Source organism: Aythya ferina (genome assembly GCF_964211825.1).
Source record: "Aythya ferina genome assembly, chromosome: 2".
Classification (NCBI taxonomy): Eukaryota; Metazoa; Chordata; class Aves; order Anseriformes; family Anatidae; genus Aythya; species Aythya ferina.
Genome location: NC_140297.1, coordinates 16,400,131 through 16,418,369, shown reverse-complemented (window position 1 = coordinate 16,418,369; position 18,239 = coordinate 16,400,131).

The following is an 18,239-nucleotide window of genomic DNA, read 5'->3' as shown; positions in this document are numbered from 1 at the left end:
AACATTTGCTTGGCTGTGATAATATAACGTGGTACTGCAGCCAGGGGGAGCACTTAGAGGTACAAAGTGAGAAACAGCCGAAAGAAAAGGCATCTACAGATCTTTCGTATCAGCGTATTTCCTACGAGTGTCCAAAATTGCTCTAAATCTTTCCTTTCCAAAGCAATGTCTCACTCCTGTTGAAAATAGAAAGAAAATAACCAAAGATTAAGTGCGATATGCCAGCTGGACAACTCCATCACAGGCGATGCTGGAATCTCTGCATAGCTGTTATGTGTGGAAGGAGGGAAGGAGGGAGGGAGGGAGGGAGGGAGGGAAGGAAGGAAGGAAGGAAGGAAGGAAGGAAGGAAGGAAGGAAGGAAGGAAGGAAGGAAGGAAGGAAGGAAGGAAGGAAGGAAGGAAGGAAGGAAGGAAGGAAGGAAGGAAGGAAGGAAGGAAGGAAGGAAGGAAGGAAGGAAGGAAGGAAGGGAGGAAGGAAGGGAGGAAGGAAGGGAGGAAGGGAGGAAGGAATATTATATGTATTCAAAACAAGAAGAAAACAAACCAAAAACAGTTTAGATACATTCCAGATAGCAAGACCGTGAAGCAACTTGTTTGGAAAATGGTTTTTCGCTGAGCTGACATGTCCACAATGGGTTGAGCTAATCCCCAGTCCTAAACTCTAGCAGGCTTGGTCTTGGCTGAACTTTGCAACTCGTATCTGTCATACTTCAAGAGAGAGGAGCCAGCATGACCCCAGCCCCGGGGCATGACAGCCCCGATCCTGCTCCCTGTGTGCGAGCTGCTGGTGGTGGGGCGAGGGGAGGGTGCCTGAGACCACGCAGCAGAGCTGGGCACGTCGGAGGGCTCTGCTGCTGAGCAGTGACTCAGCCAAACAGTTTAGCTCTGGCTGGCCTTAAAAATAAGGATTGGGGATAAGGGTAAGAGCCCATTAACATTCCCAGGCTTCTCAGCACTGACACCAGTCCAGCTGAGCCTAACGCCAGCGCGGTCACACTGCTGGCCATCCATGCAGGAGAAAAGGTTACCACACTCAAGTGCTTCTCCCCTCCTTCTACCACACTCACCTTACCTACTTAACAGCTGATTTATCTAAGTGCTCCCCGACCAACTTGGACTAACTGAGACAAGCAGACTGACTTGTTGAAGCCATCCCCTCCCCATGGTGGCTCCTGCCTTTCCTGAGCCACTGACAGCAGGGTGAGGGAGGGAGCACGGCTGTGGCAGGGCTCTGCAGGGCAGCCAGGGAATCCTCCCTTATCTCTTTGCAAAGCCTCCATTTCTCCAAGACTCGGAGAGCCAGACATCGTCAGTGGTTTCTGGTGTCTGCAGTCATCAGCTGCACCACGTGAAAAATTACTCTGCATCCTTGGTATCTCCAAAAAGAGCACTGGGATGTTGGCAGCAAGGGAAAACGTCCAGGGAACTTGGAGGATTTATACAGCTGACAAGAGGCACTTTGCCTTTGAAACACATATGTGAGATCTTGAGAAATACATCTGAGAAACTACATAATAAATGTAGGTCTTTCTGGAGTAATTGCCTTCTCTCCTGTGCCCCTTTGAAACATTTAACACCCTCACAACCTTTTCTGTAAAGTTTGTGGAGCTTTATGGCCCTCGTTATTAAAGTCGTTGAAGCCATTTTTATTAGGGAGAGGAGGAATTCGCTCCCTGCATCACTTCATACCGAACCTGCATCGACTCTGTTTGATTCTCTCTTATTTCTTGCGAACATGACCCGGGCCCACTCCAACATCAGATGGGAAAGAGAGAAAAGGTCAGAACCATAAATTTCTGACCTCGCCGGGTGAAGGTAGGCACCACACTCAGGTCCCTGCTCCTGATGGCAGCTATTCCTCGGGGCTGCGCAGGCCGTGCTAAAGGGCAGCAGCAGGGACATCTTTCATCACGCCTGCTGAAATGCTCCTCGCTGATGGCCTCGTGTGCGGGGCGCCAACGAAATGAGATGCAAATGGATCTGCTGCCAAACAGGTTAAATGTCAGCACCCAGGGCGAGGCGTTGTTAGGAGGAAGGGCAGCGGGCGCTGCGGAATTGTTTCAAAGGGGCAAGTGCTGAAAGGTGAGCGAGGCTGTTAGCACGCTTACTTACTGTGCGAGTGTCACGCTGTGACTGCTGGGCTTTGGTTCCCTGCAGCCTTCTTCCCAACCCTTCCCCATCCACACCCTCGTGGCTCTCCTGTTGGTGTTGCAATGCAACAGGAGGAGTCTGAGGACATACGTGGAGGCACCGAGCCCTCCTGGGACCTGATTTGGGGCTGAAATGCCTTCTGCTTGCTGGCGGCTGTTCTGAGGGAGGATGAGAGCCTCAGATAGAAGATGCTGGGTGTTGTGCAACTTGGGTCAGCTAATAGATACACCACTCCTCTGCGCTCTGACTTGTTTGCTTTAGAGCTAGGCTTTTTAATCCTACTTGGTATTTATATTGTTTTGCAATGTTTTTATTATTATTCTGAATCACTATCCAGGGCTTGTGCTAAGCACAACTTAATCAATGCATTTATTCTCATCTGCTTTTCGACTGTAATAAGCAGCCTGAGACCCTGAGAGTTGCTACTGAGAGAAGCAGACTGAAACCCCCCCTTTCTTTGATGCTGAAATGTGCGGTGTTATTCACAGGGAAGGAGCCAGAGCAAGGGACTGCAGCTTGTTTCCTCTGTGCCTGGGGCAAAGGAGGAAAGATGCTACAGAAATAAGAGCATGCACATAAAAGGTTGTACTTGTAGATTGACTTAGTGTCTTCCAGGCAAAATAATGTATAAATAGGATAGCAATTAGACAAATGAGCAACTCTTTTTCTCAAGTTGTTGTTGTATGTTATGTTTAATATACGCCCATACCACCGTGTCCCATTAGGGACTGCTGTCTTTTGTGCTCTGCAGACACGGTGGTGTACATGGAGGGCAAGACTAGACTTACTCCAGTCACTTTTTGATGAGTAAACATTTTGATGGTATATTTTAATGATGCGAATGGAGAAGCTATCCCGTGAAAGGATGTTAGTAAGAAATAGCCAAAGGGAAAAGCAACTTCTAATGAGATATGAGCAGCTCTGAAACCACAGGGTTTCCCGTCCTAAGCTGATGGATTTGTCACTTCCTCCCTTGGCTCTTCCCCAAATGTAGGTGCCAAACGAAACAAAAACAGTAACTTCAGCTGAAAATCTTCATGGATCATCACAATGATCAAAAATTGCACTGCAGAGCATCAGGAAAGTATCTCCATGAAAATAAAATGCTGGTATAAAATGTGAGAATCTCTCTTTCTAGAAAAAGGAAAATGTGATAAAGAATAAAAAGAAAGTGTGGTGTGCAAAGTCATCAGGAACTTCTGCAGAAATAGGGCCAGGTCCTGTCTCTATCAGGGATCATCTTAGATGCTAATCCTGAGGTAACTTTTTCAGCTAAACAGTTCAATTTTGAGACAGGAAACCAGTGGAAAAGTAGAAATTTCTGACACTAAAGAAATAACAAATTGTATCCTTGATAATTTCTATACTTTGGAATATGTTTTTTCATGCAGTAATTAGTTGAAATGTGGTATTATTCTGAAAAGATTTTCAAATGTGATGATTAAATGATGTCTTGAAAACAAGCAATAACCATTTCTATTCTAATGTTAAACTCAATAAAACTGAAAGAGCAATGGGAAGGATCTAAACTTTCATGGAGTAGGGCAGAACCTATCCCCTCATGCCTGAAGAAATCTTCCCTTGCAGCACCTTGTCCCTGAAGTCAGCTTCAGGCTTCACTCCTCTGTGACCCTGGGTTCTTGCACAGGAGGTGCTGGACCGTGAGCACGACCCAGAGCAGTGGTTTCTCAGTCCACCACAAAAAAAAATAAGCTTCATGGCAATACCCCAGATGTACCAGTGACCAGCCCCGCTTGTCATGCTATATGGCAGCTTCCTGTGCCCTGCCTGGCCTGTGCTCCAGGCTCTCTGCATCCAGGACTGGATACCTGCGTACCTGTCCTCACAGATGGCTCCATCCTGTCCTTGGGCAGTACCTGGCTGGACCTCCTCCTCTCCAGACCTCTGCTGAAGCCCAGCACCTTTCCTGCCACCTCTTCTGCCACCTCTTGGACACCTCTCAGCTGCCATGGGACATCTTTTTCCTGTTCCAGCTACCCGTAGCTGCTAACTTAGTAGCTGCCTCTCAAACCCAGTAACAGCAGTAAGTATTTAGACTTTGTCAGCATCTTAACTGGTGTGTAGGCTGTATTAAATTGGGTGCTGTACAAAGTCGAAGGAAAACGGTGTTTGGGTTGACAACAAAAGGTGGGTTCAAGCAGAGTGCCTTGGGGCAGCATGTGTCAAAGGATGACCGTGCCACACCACACAAGGCTGGCTTTTTAAGTGGGAACTTCAGAGCCTTTTGTATACCATAAATTTGCAGTTTGTGTTCCTCTCCCCTATTACTGGGTTGCCATAAAAATCCCGGCCAAATAACTCATACTGCCTACCAAACATTGGTTAGAGAACACCACACGTAATATAAACCTACATAAACTCCTGAAGTTACCGAAGACTCAGCTCCTCTGAACAATAATATTTCGCAGCTCCAAGACCGGAGCATGAACTTCCACAGGAAATACCTCCTCACCTCCTGCCCTCAGCATGGGCTGTGTTTCTTTGATGTTACCTCCTCTGAAATGTATAACAACATGTGTGTGTTAGAAAATTCAAATCATTGTATACACTGGAAGAGAGAGGAAAGGAAAGCAAGCACGGGAGAAATGAATCCCAGCGGGGAGCCCGGGACTGAGGCGTGCTGAGATGTGAGGATGGTGTGCGGGAAGAGCAGAGCAGCTGGGTGACTTGCTGGGATGAAGAAATGCCTTTCTGCTGATATGGGGAGGGAAGCCACGAGGCCTGCCTCCGGGCCTTTTCTTCAACCAGTGTTTGCAATGAAGTAAAGATATTCCAGCTTTAGCAGTCGCTGTTAAAAACGAGACATTAATAACAAACCCAAAGACGTGTACCACAGGCTGACCCCGAGGTGAGGATGGGCGATAGCGTTGCTGCAGTACCTCTGCACGGTCAGCTGTGGCTGAGTGCAAGGCTCCCAAATGGTGACAGTGGTAACTCCGGGACCTGATAAGCTTCTTGTTATCGGGCAAGTTGGAGAATGCCATTAGTAACTGCACATGGACTCCGTGTTTGCCTATAGCACATGTTTGTATAGCCATTTCTGACAGTTAAAGATGTGCTAAGTTTCCTTGACAGAAAACAGACATTTTAATAAAATGGCTGCCATTTAACTAGAAACTCCTGGGCAGAGCTCTATGGGAAACCGTTCCCACGACCTTCTAGGGGAAGTAATGTTTGTCTTTTAACAGGGTTTCATACTGTAAAGAAAAAAATCCTTGCTCTGCAGTGTATAGATTTTTTTTTTTTTTTAACATAATCCTAATGACTCAAGTTGTGAGGAACTGCATATGCTGTTTTCTGAAATGTATTGCAAGTTACTCTCGTCTGTGCTTTCAGGAAAAGAAATTTTGCAATAGTCGTTCAGAACAATGAAGTTGGAACAATGAAAGACTGAAGCAGGAACTCTTGTAATGCATCTGACTCCATTATATCACATATTTTAATCCTCAAATGACAATCACTTATTGATTTGTGCACTCTGTTTAAGTAGCTGACTGCTTGTCTTGTGTATCTGGCACTTCTTACCTCTACTCTACACGGATTTTGTTTTGGATCATAACTAAGTTCACATTTAATGTATTTATTTTAATTTAAAGCACGCTTTACAAAAGCAGCAAAACCTATCACCCAGCTGTCTTTATTCACTGCATTCAGTTGACGCTTGAGGGTCACCAGCTTGAATTGGCTCCTTATCCAGCATTGCTGGACTGTTTGTAGGCAGCTCATGTACAATTGCAATTGAGCAATTGTAAGGACAGATTTGTTTACGAGCTGCCCTACCTGGGAGTGCTCCCCAGTGGCAGGACAAGAAGTGCCTAGTGGGAACTAGAGTCGCAAAGGAAGCCACACCATCTGTCCTGAAATCAAAACACCAGTCAGGGATAGGGAAGGGATAAAGAGAGGCATTCATAGCAAGCTGATTCATCATTAATCTTCTTGCACTAAAAAACAGACAACAATAGCTTGTTGTATGAAAAGGTGCTGCTCTTCCAAAGCCGTGCTGGGAGGGAGAACATGCTGCACGCAGTGAACTTGGGGGGTTGGCTTCATTGCACCACAGGGCTTGTGTTGAAACTCCGCTTCTTGTTTGCGGTTGGCACAGAAATTAAATACCTGTTTAGGAGTAAGAAAAAAGGAGAGAAACTCCACAGAGTCCACCTAGAGTGACCACTCCTGAAGTATCTGGGTTGTTGGTTGCGTGCTCTGCATGGATGGGGTGCCTACACCTGCTCAAGCTGCCTGGATGTGAAATGCAAACTACACTTCAAGCACCTAAACTGCAAAGTTAAGAGGAGCCCAAGACAGAAGTTCCTCTAAAGGTTGCTAGCAGCTGCAAACAAAATATCTCTTGGGAGAAAAAATAAAAAAAAAATGAAAAAAAAAAAATGAAAAAAAAAAAAAAAGAAAAAAATAATGAAAAAAAAATGAAAAAAAAAATAATGAATAAAATAAAATAAAATAAAATAAAATAAAATAAAATAAAATAAAATAAAATAAAAAAAGTAAAATAAAATAATAAAGTAAAATAGGCCTGTACTCTCTCTGCAGAGGCTGCTTACAGAAGGAAGTGAGGCTCACGTGGCTGCACTCTGTCTGTCAGACTGCCTTCCTTTCCCACAGACCACATCTTTTCAGCTTGTTGGCTGATTCAGCCAGCTTGGATCAGGATAAGGGTCCCAGAGAGGCTCTCCCTTCCTGTTCCATAAAACCTGGGGGCTGCACTGAGGGGAGAGACCCAGAGCAGCGTCTCCTCTGAGAAAAAGACCCCATTGCATGCCCAGTAGTTATCTACTCCGTTCATGTTATCTATTGGCAGATTAGCTCGTGAGTATTGATTCAGGGGGACACCCGATATTTTTGCTAGAGAATTTATCTTATTTTATTCCTGGGTCGTGAAGGGGGAAGGAAGAATTCACTGGACTTCACTGGGTGACATCAGGCCTCCCCGCTGCTGATTAATTTGGATTTTCAATGAGTTCAGTGGGGACCAACCCAGCATTTTAACAAATCTTAACTGTAGAGCAAAGCAAAAACAAAACAGGGCCCTCAATTTTTCATCACTCTCAGACTTTACAGAGTTCACACCTGAAATGAGAATAACTGGGGCTCGAGGCTTTGCCAGTAAAAACACGATAATATTGCAGACTCTGCTTTCAGTGAAGGAAGCCAGGTAGAAGAATGGTATGCATGGGAGAAAATTTCTGGCTGGGTATGTAAATAACAGACGCTTGCCTCCTTTACTTGATAGCAGGTTTTCTTGCAAGGGTTCAGTGAATCTTCTGTGAATTGTCTTGTTTCCATGTGAAACATGGACATTTTGGTGTCCCAAGATGATTTTTAGTCTATATTTTCTTGGGAGCTGTGGTGCCCATCACACAGGCAGTGCAGAGGAACAGAGCCGGTGTGAGCTACAGCAGGGTCTAAGCACTTCGAATTATTCAGGTTACCTCTCATGTAAATTGTTGTCATGATAGCATCTGCTCTGATAACATCTTTGACCTGTCAAGATGCACGCCCTAGAAGGTAGACAAAAGGAATTTGACCTGTTGAAAATGAGTTCAGAATTTATAGATAGGTAAGAGCAGTAAAAATTGTCATTGGAGTTACTGCAAGTATTACAGGAGGGCTTCTTGAAGAGATGACTGTAGACTGTCATGCTTCACACAACATATAGGAGCAATATACACCAAAAATTGTCAGCACATTATTTGGTCTTCTCTTTGTTTCTTAATTTAAAAGTATAATGGCAAGACAAAAAGACAAAAAACAGTATCATTCCAGGTATTCATGTATTAGCTTTTAAATACTTGGCTTTTCATTTTAATTTTGGCAAACAAAATTTCATCAATTGATTCAGACACTTTCATTGAAAAAAATGTTGGTAAAAAAATGCAAGTGAATTACCAAGCAGGTTGTGTATGGTTAAGGATAATTGTACTAGGGAGTGGTATAAGCTCTGTTTTCAGAGTCATACTCTATAATTTGTCGAAATGCATTAAGTTTATAATGTCTTTTCCTTCTTCATGTGCAGGAATGGAAAGAATATTTTCCTTGTCCAAGCAGGCAGAGCTCTACATATAGAGAATTTTATAAATTGAATAGAAAATAGAAAAATAAATAATATAAAAATATATAGAAAAATAGTAAATTAGAAAAGAGTAAAGAGAAAATAAAGACCACAGCTGAGGAAAAGAGAACCTGTGAACAACTGAGGAAAAAAGGCCAGAATGAAAAGAAAGCGGAAGAACAGCAAAAGAACACCAGTGTATGGGGTTTCTCAGTAGCAGCTCATGAATATACCATACCATGATGTTAACCAGCAGGCCATGTGTAATTCAGCCAGTTAGTTGACCTTCATCCAGTAAAGTCTGACATTTCTCCTGGCTCACCCCTAACGCAGTGCAAATCGTAATGTGTGCCAACTCCAGTGCCAAGTAAACACTAGTAGATATTGGTCTATGGCTTACAGACTCAGGGGATGTAGAAAGTAACAGACAAAAGGAATTTTATCGTAACAGGTTTCAACTAGCTAGAAGGTTCCTCTCTGCAACAATATCAGACAGATTCAAGCCATAAAGGGTTCAAAGACAAAGCAATGTATAATATCCAGTGGTGGTGTCATCTGTTCAATGTCAGAGGATGGTTCGGGAGTCTGGTGGCTTTTAAGTCAGTAGAAAACACTGATCTGCACTTTCCACGTAGTCAGAGATGTTTTCCAATGACCATCTTAACCACAAACACCAGGAAAGTGTGCAGGCTGCTTCCAGAAGTTGCTGCTGTGTCTGTTCTGTGTTGTCAGCTGTCATTCCTCTCCCAGTGCAGGCATTGCAGGAGAGTTTGTGCTCACATGGGATAACAACACCTGGATGATAGTGGTGGTGCCAAAATAAAAGGAGGGTATACATTAGGCCCAGTCCCCTTACTAGGGCTTATTCCCTTCCAATTAAAGTCTTTCTGAAATTCACCCAGTAGCCTACCACCAGGAGGTATAGTTTTACTGTCCATAATTAGATGTGGTTCACTTGAAACTACTAGCAGTGTACAGCACTGCTGTACAAAAGGAAATTCAGAATTTTCCAAATTCACAGCACATCAGTGTCTCAACGACATTCAGATGAGCCATGACCTCTTCAAGCCTCCATGATACAAGGGCTCATTACACACACTCTATAGCTGCAAAATATCCCCCTCTTCCTTTCCTTTGTCGTGACTCCATTACAGTCTTCTGAACAGCTTCATGCAGTGAAGAGCTCAGCTGAAGGCAGAGCACTTTTCTGATAGCTGCTTCCCAAAGACGTGACCACAGCTGCAGCTGCAGGACAGAGGAAACCTGAGAAACTTTTATCTCATTATTGCTGTAATCAGAATGCTGCCTCTGGATAATAATTCTCTCTCTAATAACGTTTTAGCTTACACCCTAAGTCTGGCTCTAAGCATGTTTGTGAACTTAAAAGGAGACTTTTGAAAAGGTTAAAAAAAAAGCTTTGATTACACTCTGAGGTGCCAATAGAGTGCACAGGAAGATTAGACACCCAAAGACAAGAGGCCTGGGGCTTTTATTACATACCTTCACCTCCCTTCAAATCCCAAGCTACATTTGCTCATGTTCATCTAGATGATGCAAACAAGCTCTTTGGAATAGATCCTGTCTCCTAGTGTTATGTTTCTATCTGTATTCCCGGGGCTTCACAGTAGCATGCACAGCACCAAAACTGGAGGCAGAAGACAGAGAAAATATGGGAGTTGCAGCCCAGTTAGACACCTTTGGTCAAGACTTGCTTGAGTAGCAGTAGACATCACACTTCTGTTGCTTCGGCATAGTTGCACAGGCTCTCATCGTGTTATAAAACACTTCCCTCCCAGGATCCAGCATGAGAATGTCTCATGTCAGAGAGTCACTACAAGTGCGGTCATGGCCTAATACGTTCATATTGATAATATAGTTCAGGACTAAAAGACATGCCTCACCCTTGCCAAGTCCCTCTGCAACACCGCAGGATGCAGCGAACCTAGTCTCTACCATCGTTGTAGAGAGAAGCAGAGAAGCCTTTTATTTTATTTTTTCTCCCAGAGAGCAGAACCCTGCTGCTGGTGGTAAAGAGCTGGCCCAAGAGTTGGCCAAAGCACAGGGAGTGTGTGTGTCCCCATGCCCCCTCTCAGCTGCTGACAGCAGCTCCAGAGCCCTGTGGGGAAAGTAATGAGGCAAGAGCAGAAACAATTAAGACAGCTTTTTTTTTCAAAATCCAGGTTGAGCTTCAGAGATGGCAGTGAGGAAAAAATAACATAGCAGCTTCCAACTTGCTTGCTGACTGAATATCATGCGAACATCATCGTGACGTGCCAATTTTTTGATTCTAGCTGGTCTTCATTGGATAAGAAAGGTCCTCAGAGGTCCATCCAGAGGACTTATGCTTTGATAATCTACTCCGTTTTGTTCCCCCAGCTCCCTTCCCTCTGTAATTAGACTGTCGGTCACTACAAAGGATCAAAATTGCCACGTTTAAATACTATTCTTCTTGTGAGAAACTAGCATCTGATCAAAGCTTAACAGCGTGAAATGCATTTCTTGTTTTTGCAGTAAACCTTCATGTCCCTTGTTGTCGATCCAAGTTCATGGAGGCTTATTTTCAAAGCAAATCTCTTGTTTTCATTCCACCGGAGAGCTGTTACAAAGCCAACTATTGTTACTGTAGAATATAACTTTATTTTTTTAGTCTAACTGTTAGAAGCAAATGGTTTTCATCAGGTAAAAAGTCATTTTATATGTGCCTTATACAGACAAGTCTTGGACACAACAATCAGTTAATGGTTTTTAATTAAATGGAGTGAGACAGGACACTCAACGAGTGACCCAAGGATTGCTTTTGGAGGAAGTTTCTCTCATGACTAATAGTGACTACAAATAAGATGGGGTATTACAATAAAATTCTACTGCTGACAAAAATATTAACAGTAAACGACGACAGAGCTTTCATCTGGGACTAGGAGAACATCTGGAATATATTAAGACTGTAAAATTTCCCTTTAAGTATGGATTGCTAAAGTTAAAACCAGCCACCCAGAAACTATGGCACTCAGAGTAACTCAATATTCTTTTTCATTAAAAATTACTTAAGGAGATTTACATCTTCCCTTGGTTGACATCGTGATGTTCTGCTTGTCCAGACTTTGAGTCCTGAAAATATGTGATGAGAAGGAATGGAGAAAAAAAAATGGTCTTGGATATGTCCTGTGTATGTTCATCTGGGAAAAGTGAGCCCAGTTCCAGGCATCCTTCTGTAATGCAATCAGTCAGATGCTCTTTGCGACCACTCTGTGCAGATACCCACTGCTTATTAATACCATATGTGAATTTGATGCATTATGTATCTAGAGATGCAATATAAGCACCAGATATTGACAGATATAAACAGGAGAGAAGTGGGATGTGCTGGGGGATCATTCTAGAAAACAGGAACGCTTGCCTCAAACAAAAAGGCAGAGTGCTAAAAAGGATAAGGTTGGAGCAAGGTTCCCATTTCCCATCTTCCTTCCTCCCCATTTCCAGTTCTTGTGAGACCTCTCACTGCAGTCCTGTCTTAATTTAGACTGCGAGTTCCTGGAGAAAGAAATTATCCTGTAACTTGTACATGTATATCCTGCACATAGTACAAGAAGTCCTCCTCTCAACTGGATGCTCAAATGGTATATAGGAGGCAGCTGCAGCATTAAAAGGGAAGCTCAGTGTCTCTGTGGCTCAGCTCCAGAGGTGACATTGGTTTTGGCTACATTGGGAGCTCCCAAAAGCCAAGCCAAGGTCTGTAGAACAAGCTGAGAGACGAGAATTAGGCACTACTCTCCCTGCCCTTGGCAAACTGGATCAAAACCCACACAGCCTCTCTGAGCAGGATTCATCCCACCTCCTGGGAGGCCCCAGGTCATGAAGATCCAAGGTAAATGATCCAGGTTCCCTCTGCTGGGAAAGGAGAGAAGATTCAGGGGGGTCAGTTGCCCCTCCTGAGAGAAGACAGAAGGGGAGTCACCTTCAGAGGTTCCCCTTCTTCTGCTCTTGCTCTAACGGGAACAGGAATACTTTGGCAGGACCAGTCACTAAGCAGTGACCTTCCAGCAACTAATGCTAAGTAAGACGAAGCCCTTCAGTCTGTTCAGAAATCAGCCCTGCCAGGTTTCCTCCTCTAAATATCCCACCCTGCGGAGCTTCCTGGCAGTTTCTGGAGGAGACTCAGTGAGACGCACGCAGCGAGGCTCAGTGGATGAAGCACGGGAGGCCTCACACCCTCGTTGGTGCTGCAGTGGTAGGTCCTGGTCCCCCTTGGAGCCAAGCACCCCGTGGTGAAAGACATGCACAAATACAGAACAGAAAGATGGTCTAGAATAAAAGCCAACTCACTGGGTGGCCTTGGTAAGCATCTGATGCCTCAGCTGAATATTTATGTATTTATTTCCGCTTATGCATGTTTTGCTCAGAATAGGGCAGGGGTTTTGCATGTCTTCACTATAAACCTTCAGCCCAAATCCCAAAGCTGCGGTAACAACTGGTATTCACAGCTTGAAGAACTGTGTTAGAAAAAAAGAGATCACTCTTGTCTCTCCTTCTCCTTGCACCATCCTCCAGCTCTCACTTCCTCTCCCTTCTGACCAGGTACTTGTGTGGCTGAAGTATTTAAAGTAAATTTGAAATAAGATCAACTTTTTCAGAAGTTTTCCAGGGAGCAGGGATTATATCCGCCGAGATCCTCACAGATTGCCAGCATGCTGGATCTGAACTCTGGTGAGACAGTAGCTACTTTTTTGGCATTCAAGAGGGAGTTTTGAAATGCCAGCCTGCAGTGCTAAGAACGACAAATACTCTGTGCAAGTCTCCAACAGGAAAATCTGAACTTCCTGACCTTCCCCACATCTCACCCTACTAAGAAATTTTTGAAAGTTAACAAAAACAATAAAACGCAGAAAGAAAGTCTGATTCTGGAAATGTTATTCAAGGAGGAAGATATAGAAATACTCTGCTTTGAGCATGAGTCCTCATCATTTGGCTCCATTTCTGGGCATGGCAGTAAGGGGTGGCGTGTGTGTGTGTGCAGGAGGCAAAGTAGGGGGCTGGAATAAGCCGCTAATGTCCTCAATTTATTCCTCCTATCAGTAAGTCATTGCTTCTAAAGGCAACAAAGGAAACCTGCCAAATACAACAGCTAAAACCAACACCCTGAAAAACATAATATTTAGGGAACGATCTGTGTGGTGGAGCCTGATAGCGCCAGCTGCCAAGTCTGCGGCCGCCAGAGGCCTGGGGCACGGGGAGGCCTCCAGGAGAGGGGCCAGGCCCAGGACAACCCCCCTGCTCCTTGCAGGTATGGGACCCGTGTCCTCTGCATCTGAGGGCAGCCTCCCCTACCTTCAAATCATTCACTTTGCAAATGGAGATGGAGATAGATACCAGCACTGAGCCCCGGGTGGGAGGCATGGGTTTGTAGGGTGGTGGCTCGGAGAGGGCCTGGGGTTGTCATTCCAGCAGCAGCTCTCAGGGTCTTAGCAGGAGCTGGGGCAAAACAGGGTCTAAAGGACATCTTGGACATGCCAGGGTCTCCTGTTTCTCTTACAGGGAGGACATTGTGCCTGTTGACACAGCCCTGTGCAATGCTGTTTCTTTGTCTGCGCTTCAGATGTGGAAGTACAACTGAGGGCACAGAAGGGAGCCACAGAGTGACCCAAGGGTGGGAAAAAGACTTGTAAGTCCTGAGGAGACAGGATGTGAAATGAACAAAGAATTCCCTTGCTTTGATGTCCTCCCTGTTCATATACTGGGGAGCTAATTTGGGGCTGAAGTGAAGCTTTTTTCCCCTGTGTTAGAATAACATCACTCCGCTCCCCCAAGGGAGATTTTGCCCTGCCTTTGCTGCTGTAATGCAAATGTCAGGGGACCGGGTGCTGCTGTTAGTGGGGTGAATCCTAATCTCTGCTGGCAGCAAGCAGTAGCTCAGCTCCCTGATTTAGGTGCTAGGATTTAGGTGCTAATTTAGGTCAGGATTTAGGTGTTTTTGTCTAACTCATGCCTATGGTCTCGAGTGACAAGTAACCAGGCAAAATTTTACTAAGTGTGTCATCATCAGGTAGTTTTGTGGCCTTCTGCCCCTAAACTCAATGAAATCCGTGGCTTTGGGACAAAATGGTGTCTCCATCAACTGTTTCTCTCAGCCAGCCTGGTATCCTTGGCACAAGGGCCTGCTGAGAAGGCTGAGACCTGAAGCCAGGATGTGCAAAACAGTGGTTTGGGATGATGAGTGGGGATGTCTTAAAAAAGATGTGAACTTTGGAGTATGCTAAGCACCTGATCTCTGAAGTTGGGCCTGGTGGATATCAAGCAGAGCAGCTGGATATCCAAGGGCCCAGATTTAATGGCCACCATTTCATGGGAGCTCTGCAAAGCTCCTGCTCATGGGACAGACCCTGCTGCAGGGTGGCAGCTCCTTCTGCTGAGGATGGTGCTATAGCAGTAACATCATTCACTGTACCTCAGAAAAAAAAAACCACTTGCTAGTTTTTTTAGTTTTTGATGTCTGTCTTCGTCCAGAAAGTCATAAAACAGCTTTTACCAACTCTACAGCAAGTTATTCCTATGGTCTCCTGAATTTCGTGGTATATGAAGGAATTCTGATAGGAAGGATTCCCCCCACAGGGCTCCCGGGAGCCATTACAATTGTTCCTGGTCTCTCTTCTCCTTGCAGCTGCTGTTCCGCTCACACTCCTGCCTGCCTGCTATTCCTGCGTTCATTTTTATCTTCATGCCAGGCTTGAGCCGTGGCTCATTGTAACAATATTTCCTCATAAGGCTGTGCTTAAAAAGCACGGAGCTTGTATTTGTTGGTGCTGCGCGGTGGCATGTGAGGCTGCACAAAGGAAAACAAATGTTTGAGATGTTTGCGAAGGTGCTGTCATGAGACAAAACAGGGCACTTGGGTCTGACATTGCTACGTTTACTTGTGCTTGGATATACCAGAGCCTGCTCAGTCTCTGCAATAACCCTCCCCTGGGAAGTTTCCATAACCTCACTCTCCTCCCTGCCCTCCTGCTCTGCTGGCCTCCAGGGTTGTGCTCTTAGGGGAGACGATGGGAAAGCTCACCCTCACCTTGGAAAGAGACTGAACAACCTTTGGCACCTTGCAAAATCAACTTCTTCAGCCCAGTTTTGTCACAGAGGTGACACAGCCCAGAGCACCCAAGCTGTTCGCAGCCACAGCAGTGCCGCTTTGCCCACCTCCGGGAAATGATTCACTCAAACCCCGCAGGTTAAAACATCAGAGACCTTGTGCTGGCTCCAAGCGATTACGTTATTCCCCACCCTGTGCAAATGAGGAGTCAAATATCCCCGTTACTCAGTTCTGTGTGAGCTGTAAAAGTGGGAGTTACGTCCTGTCCCTTGGCTCTTTGCGTTCCTCACAAAAGAGCTGGCTGTCCCTCCAGGAGACCTCCTTCACATGCCAGCCATTCTCAGCACACCCTGCCGTGGTGTGTCCACCTTGGATGGACATTTATAGGGCTGCCTGTCCACACACTTTTGGGGGGCAGGAGGCCAAGGAAAGGGCAATGAACTGCACCTAATTCAGCTTGCTTGCTCCTTATCCAGCCTTGTTTGGAAGCAGAGCTTAAAACCTGTTTGTTTAGGAGGTTTGTTATAGTTTTGGAAGCTAACGCTAGAGTTACACTGAGCAGCAGGGCAGAGGGTAAAACAATATTTTATTCTTAAGTTAAAGCACTTTCACAAGGGTAAAATAAGTAGGCTGCGCTGGCTGAGATGTGCGCTGCAGGAGCTGGGACCTCCCCCATGTCTGCTGTCACGATGGGCATGCTGCACCCATGGGGGATGAAATCACTGGGGCCCTCCTCGCTCTGCTTATCGTCTGGGGACCCTGGTGATTGCTCTGGGATGAGAGAAGGAATGGGGATTCTTTTAATGGCTGGTCAAAGCTGGGGCATGTGTCTCTGTTAAAGCCCTCAGAATGTAAGACCTTCTTTCTCTTCAGAAGAAATTTACAGGTGTGAAGATATAATTCCTGGAAACACGTGCCTTCTATTACAGTAGTCGCTGATCAGCTGATTAAAAAGGTGTAAAGGATGTGGTGAAATACTGGCATTTGCAGGCATGAGCTGGGTAACAAAGCATTATCCAGGTATTTAGGCAAACACTTCTTTTGAAGTTGGAATTGCTTGCTCCTTTGTGACCAGTTGTGCTCTTTTCCTTTGAAATAGGTAAAAACTTCCCCAGAGTTTTAGTTTTAGGGTTTAATATTTCTTCTTTTGGCTTGTTGCTTTTAACTTCTGAAAATTCCATACTAATTCCCCCTGGAAATAAGACACATGAAGGAAATACATTTGGAGGGCAATCGTGCTCTGACCATGGGGAAAGGAGGTCCCAGGAGGTGCAGAGACTGGCCCCAGGCCCTGCAGAAAGTGAGCTGCACGCTGCAGAATCAGAGGACCTCTCAAACCCCAAACCTTTGTCTTAGTTGCAAGTTTCTTGCAAATATTTGGGAGTCACATTTCAAAGTTCAAGCTGGGTTAATCACAAAGAATGCAGCTTTTCCTGCTCAGCATGAGGAGGTGTAAGGTAACAGCGGCTGTGGTGCCCTCCCCTGCACCCCATGCATCTGCACAGGTTTCAAGTAACATCTGGTCTCTCAGCTCCACATCACACATACAGATTAATGTTTACCTGCCTGCTGTCCTGGCTCCCAATCTGTTCCACTTTATTGACTTAGCCCTGGCTCGACAATGGTGTATTAATCTTGCCTTTGTGTACACACAGCAGCTTTATTCTGAATATATTTCCCCTAATTCTATTAACCAATGCTATTATCATAGCACACTAAGGACTTTGCTCAATATTAATTTAGGCGGCTCTTAACAGTCTGCAGACAAGAGACTTAGTGTGATAATTTGGAGAGGTGGATCAAGCTCTGCTGTGTGGGAAGCGATTTGTTAACAAGACCTTGTCACGTCCCGAGGGGAACACAGGCATGGGCTCTGGAGGCTGCAGGCAGGGAAAACAGGGCACAGCAGCGGGGTTTTACCTGTGCTGCAGGGCTACCGCTTGGCTATAGGTGGGTAACACTTTTGGGAAAGCCTCTACAGGCCATTCCCAAGAGCTCATTCCTGGAAACAGATAATTCAAAACATTTGTCCGGAAGATGGTTCATGGGATAACCACAAGCATTTCTATCATGGGGCACATATTTGAGGCACATCCAGACCGGCTCTTGCCAATGTTTTTGCTTTCAATCATCCTGTGGAGGAGTCCCTGGGGGTGGCTGCTGTGCTGGGAAGTGGCAGGGGGAGGAGGGCTGGGGTGCGAGGTCTTGAGCCCCCGCCGTGAGGGATGCTGTACAGGGAGTGGGATGTGCACTCTGGGCTGATTGCTCAATGCCTGCTCTGAGCATCGTGGGTGTGAGAGCTGGGGGTGGCATGGCAGATCTTCCAAAGGTTTACTTTTCTGGGAGGTAACCAGCATGGAAGGAGAAACAAGATCCTTTTATTAAAAGTAGGGGGATTCAAATAGCAGCTGTAAAAACGAGAACCTCCAACAACACGATGAACAGAAAATTAGATTTCCCCTCATTGTGTCAAGGAGGCCAAGCTTCCAGCCAGCTGTGGAGGAAATAAGGAGTTTATATTATTTGCAATGTCAATGAGGACCCATGTACGAATTTCCTGTCTGGCTCCCTCTGCAGATTAGCAAAACTTCAGCAAACAATATATTTTCATTACATTTCATTTTTCTGTTTCTGTGGGGAAAAAGATGCTCCCCAAGCAGAGTGGCTACAGAAGCTATGGCTGTGAAGAGGTGTTGTGGGACACCAAGCATACATGAGACACAAGGAGAAAAAGTCCCTGTGATGCTGAGTGCCTCACAGGGACACCTCTGACACCTGCAGTTTTGGGCCCAGCCAGGGCCACAGCATGCAGAACCGTGTCAATGCCCTTGGTCTTTTGGATAAGGATGCAATTTACTCAGAAGCCCCAAATTTTTCCCAACATGTGTGTTGCCATGCAGAAAAATGACCTCCCCTCTATGT